Raw genomic sequence first — 17,889 nt, forward strand, 5'->3', positions numbered from 1 at the left:
CATATACCGGAAGCGGCCAGTAACATAAAGGATTACTAAGGTAAAATGGATCGAAAAAAAAAAAAAAAAACATGCGGTTTAGTAATTATGCATATGAGCGAGTCATTTTTTTTTTTTTTTTGGAGGGGGAGTGGATCTTGGGTGGGAGTTCCCACATATTTTTCCCCAGGACTTGACCCCTGGCGCAGGCGCCGTATAGAGCCGACTCTATACGGCGCCTGCGCAATGACGTTCGGCTTCTGTCGGAAAGTCGTGACGTGCAGTATGCGGCGGTCAGAGGAACGTCAATCAACTAGGAACGCCCAGCCCAGCTAGAATCGTACCCGGAAGCCGAGGGATGAAACACCGCTAACAAGGTATGTATGAAAAAAAACAAAAAAAAAACAGCATCCTCGCAGTATAACCGGTCAGCTCATGGTATAATTAGAAATGTATTTTTGGGTGAACTTCCACTTTAAGCAAGCCGCACGCCAATGTACGTCGGCAGAATGGCACGGCTGGGCACAAGGGCATACTGATACATCCCCTTTAAGATCCCAGCCTTGGGGCGAGCTCGTGTCCCGGTCCTGAGCTACGTGACCGTGCCTCGGACACCGATCCCGCGGACACCGATCGCCTCCGGCCCACTTTAAATAACCTCTACTAGGAAGATCCTTTAGCGGAACGATTATTCCATACATACCATGCAGAAAAATAACCCAGCAGAAGGCTCATTGTTCTATGCTAAGATGTCGGACTTTTTTCCATCCATAAACGTGTTGTTTTAATAATAAACCGCTCCTTCCTTCCGACAGCAGGCCCTCCATTTTTTTATGAGACATTTTTACGGTCGTAATGGTGCGTCAGGCCCCTTGAGGGGCGCGCGGGGTTATTCAGCAGCTAAAGTTACTAAAGATTTACTGTAAAAAGGCAATCATCCGGCCAGATACTTTTCATTCTTCTCTCAGGATATTGATGCGTCACGGAGGTTTTGGCATCTAATACAGCAGCAGCAAGAAAGAAGGAAAAAAAAAAGAAAAGAGAAACGATTCATTGCTGGAAACGCTAGAGCTTAGAAGCTGATGATTCTGCCCCTTCAATCCATTGTGTCTGACGTTAATTCCCAGACTTTTAAATCCTTAAGGTGAGCTGCGCGGTGTGTGTACACCTAGCATTACACATCCGACATCCTTCTTGTTTCTACTGATTGACACGCTGTGATTCTAACATGCTATGAAAAGATAACACACTGTGATCTATTACCCACCAAAATAAATCCAATTTGTTTATCCCCGCTGCCACTGCCGTGCTCATAACTCAATGGAATTACTGGCAAGACTTTTATCACTTGAGTCCTTTTTCTCACTGGTTTTGGATTTGGTTCATGGCAGCAAATACGTCTCTGTTAAAGCTCCAGGCATTAACTTACCCCTTATTACCCCCACCTAAGTAAGCAATTATTTAAAAAAAGACCCTTTACTTACCTAAATATGTGGTCATGTGACATGCTGGGTCATAGATCTTCTATCTTCTTTGTTTAGAGGTAGAGGGACCTTCTTGTCCATGTTATTGCCTAGGTGACGTAGACTTTTTCTATTGGCTGTCCAATGATCGGGTCTTCTCAGGAATGTGCTGGGTCCTGGGTCTTCTATCTTCTTCCCTGTAGAGGCAGTGGCATATCTAGGGTATGGCATCCATGGCAAGTGCCATGGGCGCCATATGAACGGACGCTGTTGAGTGGCTGGGCAGCAAGGCACTTACCAGGGTCCAAGGGTCTCTTCTTCCCTTCTCCCGAGCATAGGCAGGATCTCCTTTTCAGCACCTTTGCTAATGGACAATGGCAGCGCTATCCCTGCTGAGTTCAGCCACAGCCCTCCCCTGTTCTCCCAGGCTCTGCCATTCCATCTGGTCGGATTGGCAGCGCACAAAGGAGGAACATCAGTATCTCCCTCTCCTCTGTGAAAACTAAGGCCTTAAGTGATGAAGATTTCACCACTTCCAGTATTGGTTCTGCATTTACCTGGCCTTGGGGGGCAGAGGAGGGATCAGGGGTCTAATAAACCCCAGATTTCTCCATAAAGAGGATATGTCACTACCCAAGGTATCACAAGGGATGATAAATATCACTAGTTTTGTTAGCTGTTTTTTTTGTTAAAGTTATCTGAAAGATGGGTTTCAAATGTTTCGACAGGGGCGCAGTTTCAGTGCTTGCCATAGGCGCTATTTTCACTAGATACACCTCTGTGTAGAGGTGAAGAGTTCTTCTTATCAGTGTCGCTGCCTTGGTGATGTAGACATTACCTATTGGCTGTCAAGTGGTAGGTCCTCTCCGGAATGCGCTGGGTACCAGGTCTTCTATTTTCTTCCCTGCAGAGGGTGAGGGTCCACTTCATGCCCACTTTACTGTCTAGGTGAGGGATATGCAATTAACGGACCTCCAGCTGTTCCCATGAGGCATAGCAAGACTCTGACAGCCACAAGCATGACACCCAGAGGCATGATGGGACTTGTAGTTTTTCAACAGCTGGGGGTCCGCTAATTGCATATCCCTGGCCTAGGTGATGTAGACAATACCTATTGGCTGTCCAGCACTGGGTCCCCTCAGGAACATGTTGGGTTACCGGATCTTCTATCTTCTTCACAACAGAAGAGGAGAATCCTTTTTTGTCTGTCACTGCCTATGTGATGTAGACAATACCTGCTGGTTGTCGAGTGGTTGGTCATCTTAGGAACATGCTCGGTACCGGACAGGGCTGGACTGGGACAAAAATTTGGCCCTGGACTTCATCCAGACTGGCCCACTTTGACAGGTCTCTCCCATGGCGGCCGGACAACTCCCGCACCCCCCCCCTGGCCACCCAAGCCCCCTCTCCCCCTTCAGTAGCCACTAGCCATTCTACTTTATTAGAGTAGAATGGTTGGTACTGGTACTCTTATAGGCAGTACCGGGGCAAAGAATCAGTTTGGTGCCCCCCCTTATGGGACAAGATTAGCAGAAGTGAGAAACTCCCAGGCCATAGCTGTTGAGTCAGCTGTCTGTCCCCTCCCCCATGCTCCTCTGTCGGTCCCCCTGCTCCTCTGGTCCTCCCCCTGCTTCTTTGTCCCCCCAGGTGAGCGCTGCGGGGAGGGAGAGGAGGTGAGCGCTGCGGGAAGGGAGAGACAGAGGAGCGGAGGGGGGCAGTGGTCCGCTGTCACTGAAGCCGGCCCACTGAGCCATCGGCCCACCGGGAAACTCCCTGTAGTCCCAATGGCCAGTCTATCCCTGGTACCAGATCTCTTCACAAGGAGAAGGGTCCTTCTTTGTCCATGTCACTGCCCAGGTGCTGTAGACACTTTCAATTGGCTGTCCAGTGGTTGGGTCCTCTTAGGAATGTACGGGGTCTTGGATCTTCTATCTTCCCTGCAGAGGTGGGGGATCCTTCTAGTTCATATCACTACCAAGATGATGTAGACACTCTGCAATGGGCTCCTCTTGGTATCTAGAAGAGTGCAGAGGTGTGATGATGTCACAAAAAAGGTAATCGGTCCGCGTGGGTGTAAACAGCAGTATCAGATCACTGGTTGTCACGCCTGAAAGTCCCTGGCCACATGAAGGGACATTAATGGTGGATTTAGGTGAGTAAAATGCAGATTTGAGGTTATCTTTTAAAAAAAAAAATTGTGAATCTGTGAGAGGGTGGTGGGAATGAGGGATGGTAAGGAGGATTTCATATACCTAGAGATGGCTTTAAAAAAAACATTCTATGTTAAGGATACATTAATCCTAATGCCCGTACACACGGGAAATTCTGACGGGAAAATTGAGAACCTGCTCTCAATCTATTTCTGTCGGAATTCCCCACAGAAAAAGTCAGATGGAGCATACACACAGTTGGAATTTCCGACTAAAAGCTCCCATCTGACTTTTTCTACCGGTGATCTGCCGATATGGTTCTGGCTAACGAGATGGTTCCTGTAAGGACTGCACAGGCGCAATCCTTGCCGACGGAAATCTCCGAACCTCGGCCGGCATCCAGGGCGACGTGGAATTTGAGGAAAGTGGCCAGTCGGCCTCACGTCCTCACTTCGCACAGGGCGGCTCGCTCCGCTCGCTCAGCGTCCTGGCTCTTTTTTTAACATCCTCCAATCCACGGGGAAGTTAAGGAATGAGCCTGGATGCCGGCCGAGGTTCGGAGATTTCCATCGGCAAGGATTGCGCCCACGCAGTCCTTACAGGAACCAGCTGGATAGGGGAACCTTAACGACAAGTCACCGGGAATTCCGACCATGTGTACGGGGCATTAGTCCAACTGGTGTCTGTTCATGTCTTTTTTTATTCTTAGATAGGTGCCAGAGTCACTGACAACCAAGGACTACCATGGTCTCTTCTACTGTTGGTGGACCCAAGCCAATACTTCTTTAGTTATGACTATTAGCCATAATAAGACCCGTTTTAGAATATATCTCTTGTTGCTTTAATAAATATTCATCAGCAGTCTATAGCATGGAAGAGCTGGTCCAAGTTGTGATACACTGCCTGAAAGAAGACATTTATAGCTTACTGCTCCGCCTTGGCTTGTATCCTGGCATAGCTCTTAAGGGACTAACTAGTAAATCAAAACTGAAGCAGCAGAGTGCCTGCAGACAGTTCCCCTTTAAATATTCCATAAGACATGTTTATGTGTCCTGTGATATTCAGTACTCCGCTTTATACACTTACCTTATGTCATTTGAAAGTTATGGAGAAGGTGTAACATATACAAAGTCCTTTCACAGGGTTTACCAATCAACATGATGAACAAGAGGATAAAGCATAAAAGTCTAGTAATACATTATAACCAGTTGATTGCAGTTTTTGTATGTTGGCACTTCAGCGAACCCGTATATATGAAGACTCAAAAGAAATACTGTGAAATTCACTTATGCAAATAAAATTGTGAAGCGTTACTTTTCTTGCATTATACCACCAATGGTGTAACCCCCTTATGGGATTTCCAGTATTGACATATGCAATGATCAATAAACGCTGTGAAATGTTGTAAAATTACTAAATGAAAAAATTAATAAATATATATATATATATATATATATATATATATATATATATATATATATATATATATATAGATTCAGTAAGAGTTAGGCCGGCGTACCTAACTCGGAATCTGCGCCGACCTTAGTTTAAGTGTATTCTCAAACTGAGATACACTTAAACCTATCTAAGATACGGTGGCTTGCGCCGTCGTATCTTAGGGTGCAATATTTAGGCTAGCAGCTAGGTGGCGCTTCCATTGCGGTCGGCGTAGAATATGTAAATCACTAGATACGCCTATTCACGAACGTACGCCCGGCCGACGCAGTACAGATACGCCGTTTACGTAACGCATTATCAGGCCTAAAGTTATTCCATCAAATAGCTGGGATAGTAATGTTAAGTATGGCCGTCGTTCCTGCGTCGAAATTCGAAAATTTAACGTCGTTTGCGTAAGTCGTCCGTGAATAGGGATTTACGTCATTTACGTCCACGTCGAAACCAATAGGCCCGTGTGGCGTACATTGCCGCAATGCACACTGGGATATGTAGGCGGACGACGCTTGCGCCGTTCCAAAAAAACGTCAATCACGTCAGGTCAAACCAAATTAACATTAAACACGCCCCCTCAGCCTATTTTGAATTAGGCGCCCTTACGCCCACCCGCTTTAGGCTACGCCGCCGTAACTTACAGTAGCAGGCAAGTACTTTGTGAATCATGTACTTGCCTCGCAAACTTACGGCGGCGTAGTGTAAACACGATACACTACGCCGCCGCAAAGTTAGGACGCCCTTTCTGAATCCAGCTAATATAGTCCTATTGTTGTCAAAAGTTTGTAGAATTCACCCCCGTAACATCTCTAAAATTCGCCCCTTTTTAACAAATGAAACCACCAAGCTCCTCATTCACTCTCTTGATGTGCAAACTGTTATCTCTCGCCTTGACTATTGCAACTCCCTTCTCATTGGCCTGCCTCTCCATAGGCTACCCCCTCTTCAATCTATCATGAATGCTGCTGCCATTCTTATGCACCTTACCAACAGCTCAGTGTCTGCCAACCCTCTCCTCCAATCCCTACACTGGCTCCCAATCACCCAGCGAATTAAATTCAAAATGCTAACCACAACATACAAAGCCATCCACAATTCTGCCCCGAGCTACATCACCAATCTTGTCTCCAAGCATATCCCAAACCGTCCTCTCCGCTCTTCTCAAGACCTCCTACTGTCAAGCTCTTTCGTCTCCTCCTAGCATGCTCGTCTCCAGGATTTCCCCAGAGCCTCTCCCATCCTCTGGAACTCGGTACCTCAACCTGTCCGGCTATCCCCTACTCTTGCTACCTTCAGGCGAACCCTGAAAACTCATCTCTTCAGGGAAGCCTATCACGTCTCCAACCATAGGCGTGCGCACAGGGTGTGCCGGGTGTGCCCGGGCACACCCTAATCACCCCATGCGCATTAGTGTTATCGCTCTGTGTAGCAGCAGGAACATGGGAAAGATCTCCCTCCTAAGCCCCGTACACACGGTCGGACCTTTGTAATTCCATCGGAGTAAAAGAGAAAATGTTCTCTATCTAAACTCCGATAGAATTTCCGATGAAAAAAGTACGCTGGGGCATACACCCGATCTGAATTTCCGATGGAAAAAGTCCGTCTGAGTTTTTTCCATTGGAAATTCCGATCGTGTGTACTAAGCATTACTGGCTCTGCCATAAGAGAAGTGTTTATCCTTCACTTTGCCGGCAGGGAGAAAAATGTGCCGGGGGAATATATATATGTAGACATATACACATGTATGTGTGTTTAAGCTTAAGGGTGCACACCCTAATGCAATAGGCTGCGCACACCTATGTCTTCAACTAATCTTTTACCACTTCCATCAGCTCATTCCCCACAGTTACAACCTTTTGTACCACCTGCCCCACCCTATTAGATTGTAAGCTCTTCTGAGCAGGATCTTCTCAATCCTCTTGTATTTTATTGTATTATAACTGTATTGTCTCCCGTTTATATTGTAAAGCGCTGCGTAAACTGTTGGCACTATATAAATCCTGTATAATAATAATAATTTTTATATATATATATATATATATATATATATATATATATATATACGACTTGTAGTAAAATGAGTAATGGTGAGGAACCTGAATAGATAAAAGTTCAAAATAAACCAAAATATGCACAAAAATAATTCAAATTTTACATATACCATACAAACTGAAATAGTGATGGAAACCCCTTGTGTAAGAAGAAACAATATATTAGTCTTTTGTGCATCAACATTATTAGGAGCTCCATGTGGTCAGTAGAAATTCAAGTTAGGTTCCTCTCGCTATTCCCCCTACTCCTTCCCTACCTCCCTACTTACCCCCTTCCCCCATTACCCTATTGTCAGGTCACCTGTGGCCAGGTGACAAGTGCACCCCGTTCTGGTCAGGGATGCACCACAGGGTAGTGAAACCTATGACCGACTGCTGCGATAAGAGAGGAAGTGTGAACCTAAGATCGCCCAGGGCGTGGAGTCTAAGACCCAGCTTTGTGTTCACCAGAGCCTCTAGTGGTGAGGATGGCCTTCGCCGCAGCTGGATCCAGGTCGCGACCCCTGGGATCCCCTAGGTCACGCTCCGCAGGGAGAGAGGGGAAGCAGTAAGCAGACAAGTGGTAGTGATGGGTAAGCCGAGGTTGGGGCAACAGGCAGACAGGGGTAACCGAGGGACTGGCAAAAGGTCAAGATCACAGGCAAACAGGAGAAGTCAGGGACGAGCCAAAAACGGTACACAGGAAGATAATCGTAGCACACTGCTGACAGGAACTAAAGCAAACAACACTGTTGAACAGCACTGCAGGCCTGTAGTGCAACAGTTAATATAGACTTCCTGGGATGGCCTAGGTGGGGCCATACAGGAAGGAGAGAACATAAGAAGGTCAGGCCTCTTAATGGACAGATGGAAACAGGTAAGCTGCCAGACTATTGCATATCCATGACACCTATTATCTTTTTCCTACCCAAACTCTTTTTATATGACAATTCTAAAGCATATGTATGCCTCTTGTAACACCTATTCATTCACCTGACTATGTATTTTGTTTATATTTTAAACATTTTGACAACAGTTTAGTCATGGATGTATGATTCCTTAATGCATCTGTTTTATTAGTTGTTTTTGTAATAAGCTTCAATAAAACTTTTGATTGTGACAAAAAAAAATGAAATTCAAACACCTGTATCCTCCTGTGTGCTTCACCTTGAACACCATGTAAACCGCCACCAGTCTACACATAGCGCTCACCTGAGCTTTAGACCTGTCCACAGGTCAATATACACCTTCCCCCTCTAGGAATAATATCCAGTGGCTTGCAAAATCTCCAAATTCATTAACACTCTTCCTCACATGATAAAACCTTGCTATCAGGTAAGTGGTCTTCAACTTTCAGAAGTGTGCTCAGAGAGGTCTAAAAGAAAGGCACCATAGTGCTTTACTGTATTAACCACTTGCTTACTGGGCACATATACCCCCCTCCTGCCCAGGTGAAATTTCAGCTTCCGGCACTACGTCGCTTTAACTAACAATTGCGCGGTCGTTCGACGTGGCTCCCAAACAAAATTGACGTCCTTTTTTCCCCACAAATAGAGCTTTCTTTTGGTGGTATTTGAGCGCCTGTGCGGTTTTTATTCTTTGCGCTATAAACAAAAAAGAGCGAAAATTTTGAAAAAAATACAATATTTTTTACTTGTTGCTATAATAAATATCCCAATTTAAAAAAAAAAACTAATTTTTTTCTCAGTTTAGGCCGATACATATTCTTCTACATATTTTTGGTAAAAAAAAAAAAATCGCAATAAGCGACTGATTTGCGCAAAAGTTATAGCGCCTACAAAATAGGGGACATAATTATTATTTTGTATTATTTTTTTTTTTTTACTAGAAATGGCGGCGATCTGCGATTTTTATTGGGACTGCGACGTTATGGTGGACACATCGGACACTTTTGACACATTTTTGGCGCCATTCACATTTATACTGCGATCAGTGCTATAAACATGCACTAATTACAGTATAAATGTGACTGGCATTGAAGGGGTTAACACTAGGGGGTGAGGAAGGGGTTAAATGTATCCCTGCATTGTGTTCTAACTGTAGGTGGAGGGGGGTGACTGGGGGGGTGACCGATCTGTGTCCCTATGTACAAGGGACACAGATCGGTCTCCTCTCCAGAGAGAGGACGCTGTCTCTGTGTAAAACGGCAATGAGAGATGATCTCATACAGTATGTTTACATATGAGATCATCTCTCATTGGCCGCACAGATCGCATCGCAAACGGCCACTGTGATTGGCCGTTCGCGGCGATCTGTAATTGGCTGTGTCCAAGGGACACGGGCAACACAGAATTTCCCCGCTGCGCGCTCTGGAGCGCGCGCGGGGGACGCCCAAAGGGTCGGACGTCAATTGACGTCCTGTTTGATTTTGGGATCCGCGCTGTAGCCGTCATTTGACTATAGCGCGGGTCCCAGGAGGTTAAAACCTTAAATTAAAAAAAAAAAAATATTACAATGCACTCACATTGTACAGTGCACTGCGATCTGTGCACATAGATATAAGGTTTTACAAGGAGAACTTGAGGAAATCACGTGATTTGGGACTAATCTCACCAGGGCAGAGTCTGTGACATTATCACACCGGACCGGAAGTAATGTCCCAATAACTTGGTATAGTGTGATGCTGATGTTTCAATGAGGGGCAACACACCTTTATCTTGTAAAACCTTATATCTGTGTGCACAGATCGTAGTGCACTATGTAATGTGAGTGCATTTTAATATCTTTTAATAAACGGTAAGGGGTATTTTTCTCACTGAACACCAGTGTAAGGAGAATTTCTTCCACCGATCACCAATGTAAGGAGAATTCTTCCCATTGACTACAAATGTAAGGCTGGGTTCACACCATGCGGCCAAACCGCATCCAATTCGCAATAGCAGGAGATTTTGACCGACTTTCTATCGAGCCAGTTCACACATCTCTGCTGCGGCTCCAGTGCAAATTTGCACAGGAGCCCTGTGCATCTTTTGGTCCATTTCAGGTCCAAATTCATCCAAAAATTCAGACTGAAACTGGACCCCTGCTGTGAGCCGCATGTGAAGATAGTGTGAACCCAGCCTAAGGAACATTCTTCCCACTGAACACCAATGTAAGGGGAATTCTTCCCACAGACCACCAATGTAAGGGGAATTCTTCCCACTGACCACCAATGTAAGGAGCATTTTTCACATTGACTACCAATTTAAGAACAATTCTTTCCATTGCCCACCAATATAACAGCATTTTTCCCACTGACCACCAATTTAAAGAGCCTTCTTCCTACTGACCCCTGATATCAATGCATTCTTCAGCATTCTTTCTACTGACCACCAATGTAAGGGACATTTTTCCCACTGATCACCAATTTAAGAGGCATTCTTCTCACTGATCACCAATGTAGGGGCATTCAACAGCTGATCATCATTGTAAGGGGCATTCTCCCCTCTGACCACCAAATAAAAGGGGCATTCTTCATACTTATCACCACCAATGACCCACCACCAATGCAGGAGACATTATATCCCACTGACCACCTCTGCAAGGGACATTCTTACCACTGACTATAGCATTCTTCCAACTATAACAGAGCACTTCACTGACCACTAATGTGATGGAGCACTTCACTGAACACCAATGTTAGGGGTCACGTTTCCACTGGCCACTAATGCAAGAGAACCCTACAGCTTTCATTATCTACATATTTTTTCTGCCCATTATTATTTTTTAGTTAATTTTATTATTACTACTGGAAATTATTTTGTCCTATAGAGCAGCCCCGAGTGTCAAAAACACTAAGTACCCCACATTCTACATTCTTTTATTTACTCGTACCCTCACTTACAGTTCACACCAATGTCTCATACACTGTAGAGATAATTAATATTAGCAGGGTGTATTATATAATTGGCTTAAGGGTGCATTATATAACTGTAATACAGACTGGTGATCAGTGACATCTGCTGGCACCTCATCTAGGAATTACCTTGTAACTGGAAAACTCAGATCTGACCCTGCCGAACAAATAAAAGCGGCCTCATTATGTCATAAACAACCACCGCAGGGTTCTATAAAACTAGTATTGCATGAAGTGTTGCAATCGTGGTTTATGTCACCAGATAGTTATGAGTTTGATGTAACATGTACAAAGTCCTTTGTGTTTAGTGATCCTTCAGCTCCACCAAGATTACCGGGAGATATATCTGAAACAATAATACACAGAGGAGCTCTGTAATACACGAGAACTTTAAAGAGGAACTCCAGAAAAAATGGAGTAGGCAAAGATTTATACTGGGGGGGGGCAACTTGCACTGGGAGGAGGGGGATTTATTCTTAGGGAGGTAATCACGCAGAATAGTGCCCAATTGTTTTGGGGAGGGATATTTGCTGACATTGCTCAAACATATTGGAGGGGGTGGCGCAGTTTGGCATGTTCACCCTGGGCTCTAGGTGACCTTGTTACGGCACTTCTTATCATCATATTACATATTCTCAGGGCTTTATATCGAAGCATATGTGCAGGTACCCCCCTTTCCCTGAGTCGCCCCTTTTTTCAGCCCCTACCTACCTCAGAGCACCGCCTCCTGTCTCTGCCCCCTATCCTCCTCCCAGTACTGTCCCTTATAGAGAATACGAGGCAGGTATCATTTTGTGGTGTTAAGTAATTTTTATGGAATTGGTTAATAATAATAGCATAGTGTAACTGACCACCGCTGTCCCCCTGTACTGTGTACACTGACCACCGCTGTACCCCAGTACTGTGTACACTGACCACCGCAGCACCCCAGTACTGTGTACACTGACCACCGCTGTCCCCCTGTACTGTGTACACTGACCACCGCTGTCCCCCAGTACTGTGTACACTGACCACCGCTGTCCCCCAGTACTGTGTACACTGACCACCGCTGTCCCCCTGTACTGTGTACACTGACCACCGCTGTCCCCCTGTACTGTGTACACTGACCACCGCAGTCCCCCTGTACTGTGTACACTGACCACCGCTGTCCCCCTGTACTGTGTACACTGACCACCGCTGTCCCCCTGTACTGTGTACACTGACCACCGCTGTACCCCAGTACTGTGTACACTGACCACCGCTGTCCCCCAGTACTGTGTACACTGACCACCGCAGCACCCCAGTACTGTGTACACTGACCACCGCTGCCCCCCAGTACTGTGTACACTGACCACCGCTGTCCCCCTGTACTGTGTACACTGACCACCGCTGTCCCCCAGTACTGTGTACACTGACCACCGCTGTCCCCCAGTACTGTGTACACTGACCACCGCAGTCCCCCTGTACTGTGTACACTGACCACCGCTGTCCCCCTGTACTGTGTACACTGACCACCGCTGTCCCCCTGTACTGTGTACACTGACCACCGCTGTCCCCCTGTACTGTGTACACTGACCACCGCTGTCCCCCTGTACTGTGTACACTGACCACCGCTGTCCCCCAGTACTGTGTACACTGACCACCGCTGTCCCCCTGTACTGTGTACACTGACCACCGCTGTCCCCCTGTACTGTGTACACTGACCACCGCTGTCCCCCTGTACTGTGTACACTGACCACCGCTGTACCCCAGTACTGTGTACACTGACCACCGCAGCACCCCAGTACTGTGTACACTGACCACCGCTGCCCCCCAGTACTGTGTACACTGACCACCGCTGCCCCCCAGTACTGTGTACACTGACCACCGCTGCCCCCCAGTACTGTGTACACTGACCACCGCTGCCCCCCAGTACTGTGTACACTGACCACCGCTGTCCCCCTGTACTGTGTACACTGACCACCGCTGCCCCCCAGTACTGTGTACACTGACCACCGCTGTCCCCCTGTACTGTGTACACTGACCACCGCTGTCCCCCTGTACTGTGTACACTGACCACCGCTGTCCCCCTGTACTGTGTACACTGACCACCGCTGTCCCCCTGTACTGTGTACACTGACCACCGCTGTCCCCCTGTACTGTGTACACTGACCACCGCTGTCCCCCAGTACTGTGTACACTGACCACCGCTGTCCCCCTGTACTGTGTACACTGACCACCGCTGTCCCCCTGTACTGTGTACACTGACCACCGCTGTCCCCCTGTACTGTGTACACTGACCACCGCTGTACCCCAGTACTGTGTACACTGACCACCGCAGCACCCCAGTACTGTGTACACTGACCACCGCTGCCCCCCAGTACTGTGTACACTGACCACCGCTGCCCCCCAGTACTGTGTACACTGACCACCGCTGCCCCCCAGTACTGTGTACACTGACCACCGCTGCCCCCCAGTACTGTGTACACTGACCACCGCTGTCCCCCTGTACTGTGTACACTGACCACCGCTGCCCCCCAGTACTGTGTACACTGACCACCGCTGTCCCCCTGTACTGTGTACACTGACCACCGCTGTCCCCCTGTACTGTGTACACTGACCACCGCTGTCCCCCTGTACTGTGTACACTGACCACCGCTGTCTCCCAGTACTGTGTACACTGACCACCGCTGCCCCCCAGTACTGTGTACACTGACCACCGCTGTCCCCCTGTACTGTGTACACTGACCACCGCTGTCCCCCTGTACTGTGTACACTGACCACCGCTGCCCCCCAGTACTGTGTACACTGACCACCGCTGTCCCCCAGTACTGTGTACACTGACCACCGCTGTCCCCCTGTACTGTGTACACTGACCACCGCTGTCCCCCTGTACTGTGTACACTGACCACCGCTGTCCCCCTGTACTGTGTACACTGACCACCGCTGTCCCCCAGTACAGTGTACACTGACCACCGCTGTCTCCCTGTACTGTGTACACTGACCACCGCTGTCCCCCTGTACTGTGTACACTGACCACCGCTGTCTCCCAGTAATGTGTACACTGACCACCGCTGCCCCCCAGTACTGTGTACACTGACCACCGCTGTCCCCCTGTACTGTGTACACTGACCACCGCTGTCCCCCAGTACTGTGTACACTGACCACCGCTGTACCCCAGTACTGTGTACACTGACCACCGCTGTACCCCAGTACTGTGTACACTGACCACCGCTGCCCCCCAGTACTGTGTACACTGACCACCGCTGCCCCCCAGTACTGTGTACACTGACCACCGCTGTCCCCCAGTACTGTGTACACTGACCACCGCTGCCCCCCTGTACTGTGTACACTGACCACCGCTGTCCCCCAGTACTGTGTACACTGACCACCGCTGTCCCCCAGTACTGTGTACACTGACCACTGCTGCCCCCCAGTACTGTGTACACTGACCACCGCTGCCACCCTGTACTGTGTACACTGACCACCGCTGCCACCCTGTACTGTGTACACTGACCACCGCTGTCCCCCAGTACTGTGTACACTGACCACCGCTGTCCCCCAGTACTGTGTACACTGACCACTGCTGCCCCCCAGTACTGTGTACACTGACCACCGCTGCCACCCTGTACTGTGTACACTGACCACCGCTGCCACCCTGTACTGTGTACACTGACCACCGCTGCCCCCCAGTACTGTGTACACTGACCACCGCTGCCCCCCAGTACTGTGTACACTGACCACCGCTGCCACCCTGTACTGTGTACACTGACCACCGCTGCCACCCTGTACTGTGTACACTGACCACCGCTGCCACCCTGTACTGTGTACACTGACCACCGCTGCCACCCTGTACTGTGTACATTGACCACCGCTGCCCCCCTGTACTGTGTACACTGACCACCGCTGTCCCCCTGTACTGTGTACACTGACCACCGCTGCCACCCTGTACTGTGTACACTGACCACCGCTGCCACCCTGTACTGTGTACATTGACCACCGCTGCCCCCCTGTACTGTGTACACTGACCACCGCTGTCCCCCTGTACTGTGTACACTGACCACCGCTGTCCCCCTGTACTGTGTACACTGATCACCGCTGTCACCCAGTACTGTGTACACTGACCACCGCTGCCACCCTGTACTGTGTACACTGACCACCGCTGCCACCCTGTACTGTGTACACTGACCACCGCTGTCCCCCAGTACTGTGTACACTGACCACCGCTGTCCCCCTGTACTGTGTACACTGACCACCGCTGTCCCCCAGTACTGTGTACACTGACCACCGCTGTCCCCCTGTACTGTGTACACTGACCACCGCTGCCACCCTGTACTGTGTACACTGACCACCTATGCCCCCCAGTACTGTGTACACTGACCACCGCGGCCCCCCAGTACTGTGTATACTGACCACCGCTGTCCCCTTGTACTGTGTACACTGACCACCGCTGTCCCCCTGTACTGTGTACACTGACCACCGCTGTCCCCCAGTACTGTGTACACTGACCACCGCTGTCCCCCTGTACTGTGTACACTGACCACCGCTGCCACCCTGTACTGTGTACACTGACCACCTATGCCCCCCAGTACTGTGTACACTGACCACCGCGGCCCCCCAGTACTGTGTATACTGACCACCGCTGTCCCCCAGTACTGTGTACACTGACCACCGCTGTCCCCCTGTACTGTGTACACTGACCACCGCTGTCCCCCAGTACTGTGTACACTGACCACCGCTGTCCCCCTGTACTGTGTACACTGACCACCGCTGCCCCCCAGTAATCTCTCCTTGGCTGCAGCCGAAGGTCTATGTCTGTCAGTTGTTTCCTTTTTCCCGGCTGTGCCAACTTGCTCATGATGTTTACATGTCACTTAATAGCGACAATGACTAGGCATGACCACGCTGGAGTCATAAAACTATCAAAGGATGAGTAATGTTGAAGTAATCCGTTCTTTTGTCCCTAACACTCCTTTTGTACAGAGCTGTATAAAAATATTGTGTTACACAATCACCTTTCCCTGGGGAAACCGGGTCACAGCAGCTGCGGCATGGAGAAGGTCAGCTGTTTTCTTGGCTGCCGAGGATATGGATCGAAATTTCACCCAGTGCATCAAAAGGTATATAGCAATGCATCATGGGACTTCATATGTAACTTCAGGCTATTGATTTATTTTAGTTCTAATAAAAACATCTTTGCCATTCTGAAGCTTCCCTCCAGCCACTTTGCGTATCATTTTATACATACTGCGATTCTGTACTTGCCAAATATGCTGCAGAAATCTCCCTCCACTGAGTCTGGCTGCAGCCATTTTAACTGAAGCTGCTGCCTGTTCACTTCCTGGATTTACACAGACACACGCCTCCAGCTCTGCAGCTCTCATTGTACCTCTGATGACTCATCCCCCCTCCCTTCCTGGGAGAGAGAGATGTCATAAGCCTAGGTTTTTTTACCAGACAAGAAACAGGAAGTGGGACAGGGTGACAACAAAGAAGCACAATTGAGTGTCAGTTCTCTCTCTCCACATGCCCCCAGCACAAATTCCCCTGCCCAAAAAAACTTCCCCCTCCTAGCACAAACCGTCTACCCTTCAAATTTACCTTCCAAGCAAAAATCTTCTCCCTACTATATTACCACAAGCCCCCATATCCCCCCTCCTACCACAAATATCCCCCCTCCAAAGCACAAATCACCACTCCTAGCACACCTCCCCAAATTTCTCCTAGAACAATCCTTACCCCCTAACACCCCCCCCCCCCAAAAAAAAAAATCCCCCTCCCAACACAAATTTCTTCCTCGTGGTGCCACCCATAGGGGGGATAGGCTGATGAAGAAAATAAAAGTACAGTTATTAGGTGGGGGCCGGATAGGCCTCTCTAAAGAAATTAGTTTTCAGGGATCGTCTAAAAGTGAATAGAGTAGGGGATAGACAGATTGGGGTAGCAAGTTCCATAGGCTGGGAGAGGCTTGAGAGAAATCCTGGAGGGGGGTGACAAGGGAAGTAGAGAGCAGGAGGTCCTGGGAGGAATGAAGAGAACGATTTGGTTGGTATTTTGAGACTAGGTCAGTGATGTAGCTGGGGGCAGAGTTGTGGATGACTTAGTAAGTTATTGTTAGTATCTTGAATTGGCGGCACCATTCATAATGGACTGAAGGTGGAATAGCCTATGTAAGGGTAATCCAACGAGGAGGGAGTTGCGGTAGTCAAGGTGAGAGATGACCAGGGAGTGGATTCGAAGATTTGTGGTGTCGTTGGTTAGGAAGGGGCGTGTCTTGGAGATGTTGCGGAGGTTGAGGCGGCAAGCTTTAGACTGGATGTTGGGCTGAAAGTAGAGATCAGAGTCCAGGATTACATCTAGAACCTTGGAATGCGGGGACACAACAATTATAAACAACTTTTGAAACCACATGCATTTATTAGAGCTTAAATTGGGTTTTAGAGCTTGTCCCAATGGTGTACTAAGTGGGGGGCGGGCCGCCCCAGGTGCCACACACTGGGGGGGGGGGTGTCAGGCCGGCGCCCTCCCCCTCCAGTAACTGAAGAGGAGACATCGCTGTGGGTTAGGCTGCTGCACCGCGTGGTGACAGACCACACACAGAGAGCCGAGGCAGTGGCTTTGCAGGGGGGGTGCGAGCCATACCCGAGTGGCACCTGTCGGCACAGTGACCCGGGACCCAACGCAACGATCCCCTTCTCTCCATGGTCGCGGCTCTGATCAGTCTCGGCAGCGACTGTCACAGCCGAGCATAGTGAAGCCGCCTCCCCCTCCTCCTTTATGTCTACACAGTGCTGTGCATGCAGGAGGAGGGGAAGGCGGCTTCACTCTGCTCGACTGTGACAGCCGCTGCCGAGACTGAGAGCTGCAGGGTGCTGTGTAATGTAAAGGGGTCTAGAGGTGCAGGATAGTTACATAGTTAGTCAGGTTGAAAAAAGACACAAGTCCATCAAGTTCAACCATAAGAAATAATATAATAATATCGTACAATTACATATACCCAATTC

The sequence above is a fragment of the Rana temporaria genome, chromosome 5 (genome assembly GCF_905171775.1).
Source record: "Rana temporaria chromosome 5, aRanTem1.1, whole genome shotgun sequence".
Lineage (NCBI taxonomy): Eukaryota > Metazoa > Chordata > Amphibia > Anura > Ranidae > Rana > Rana temporaria.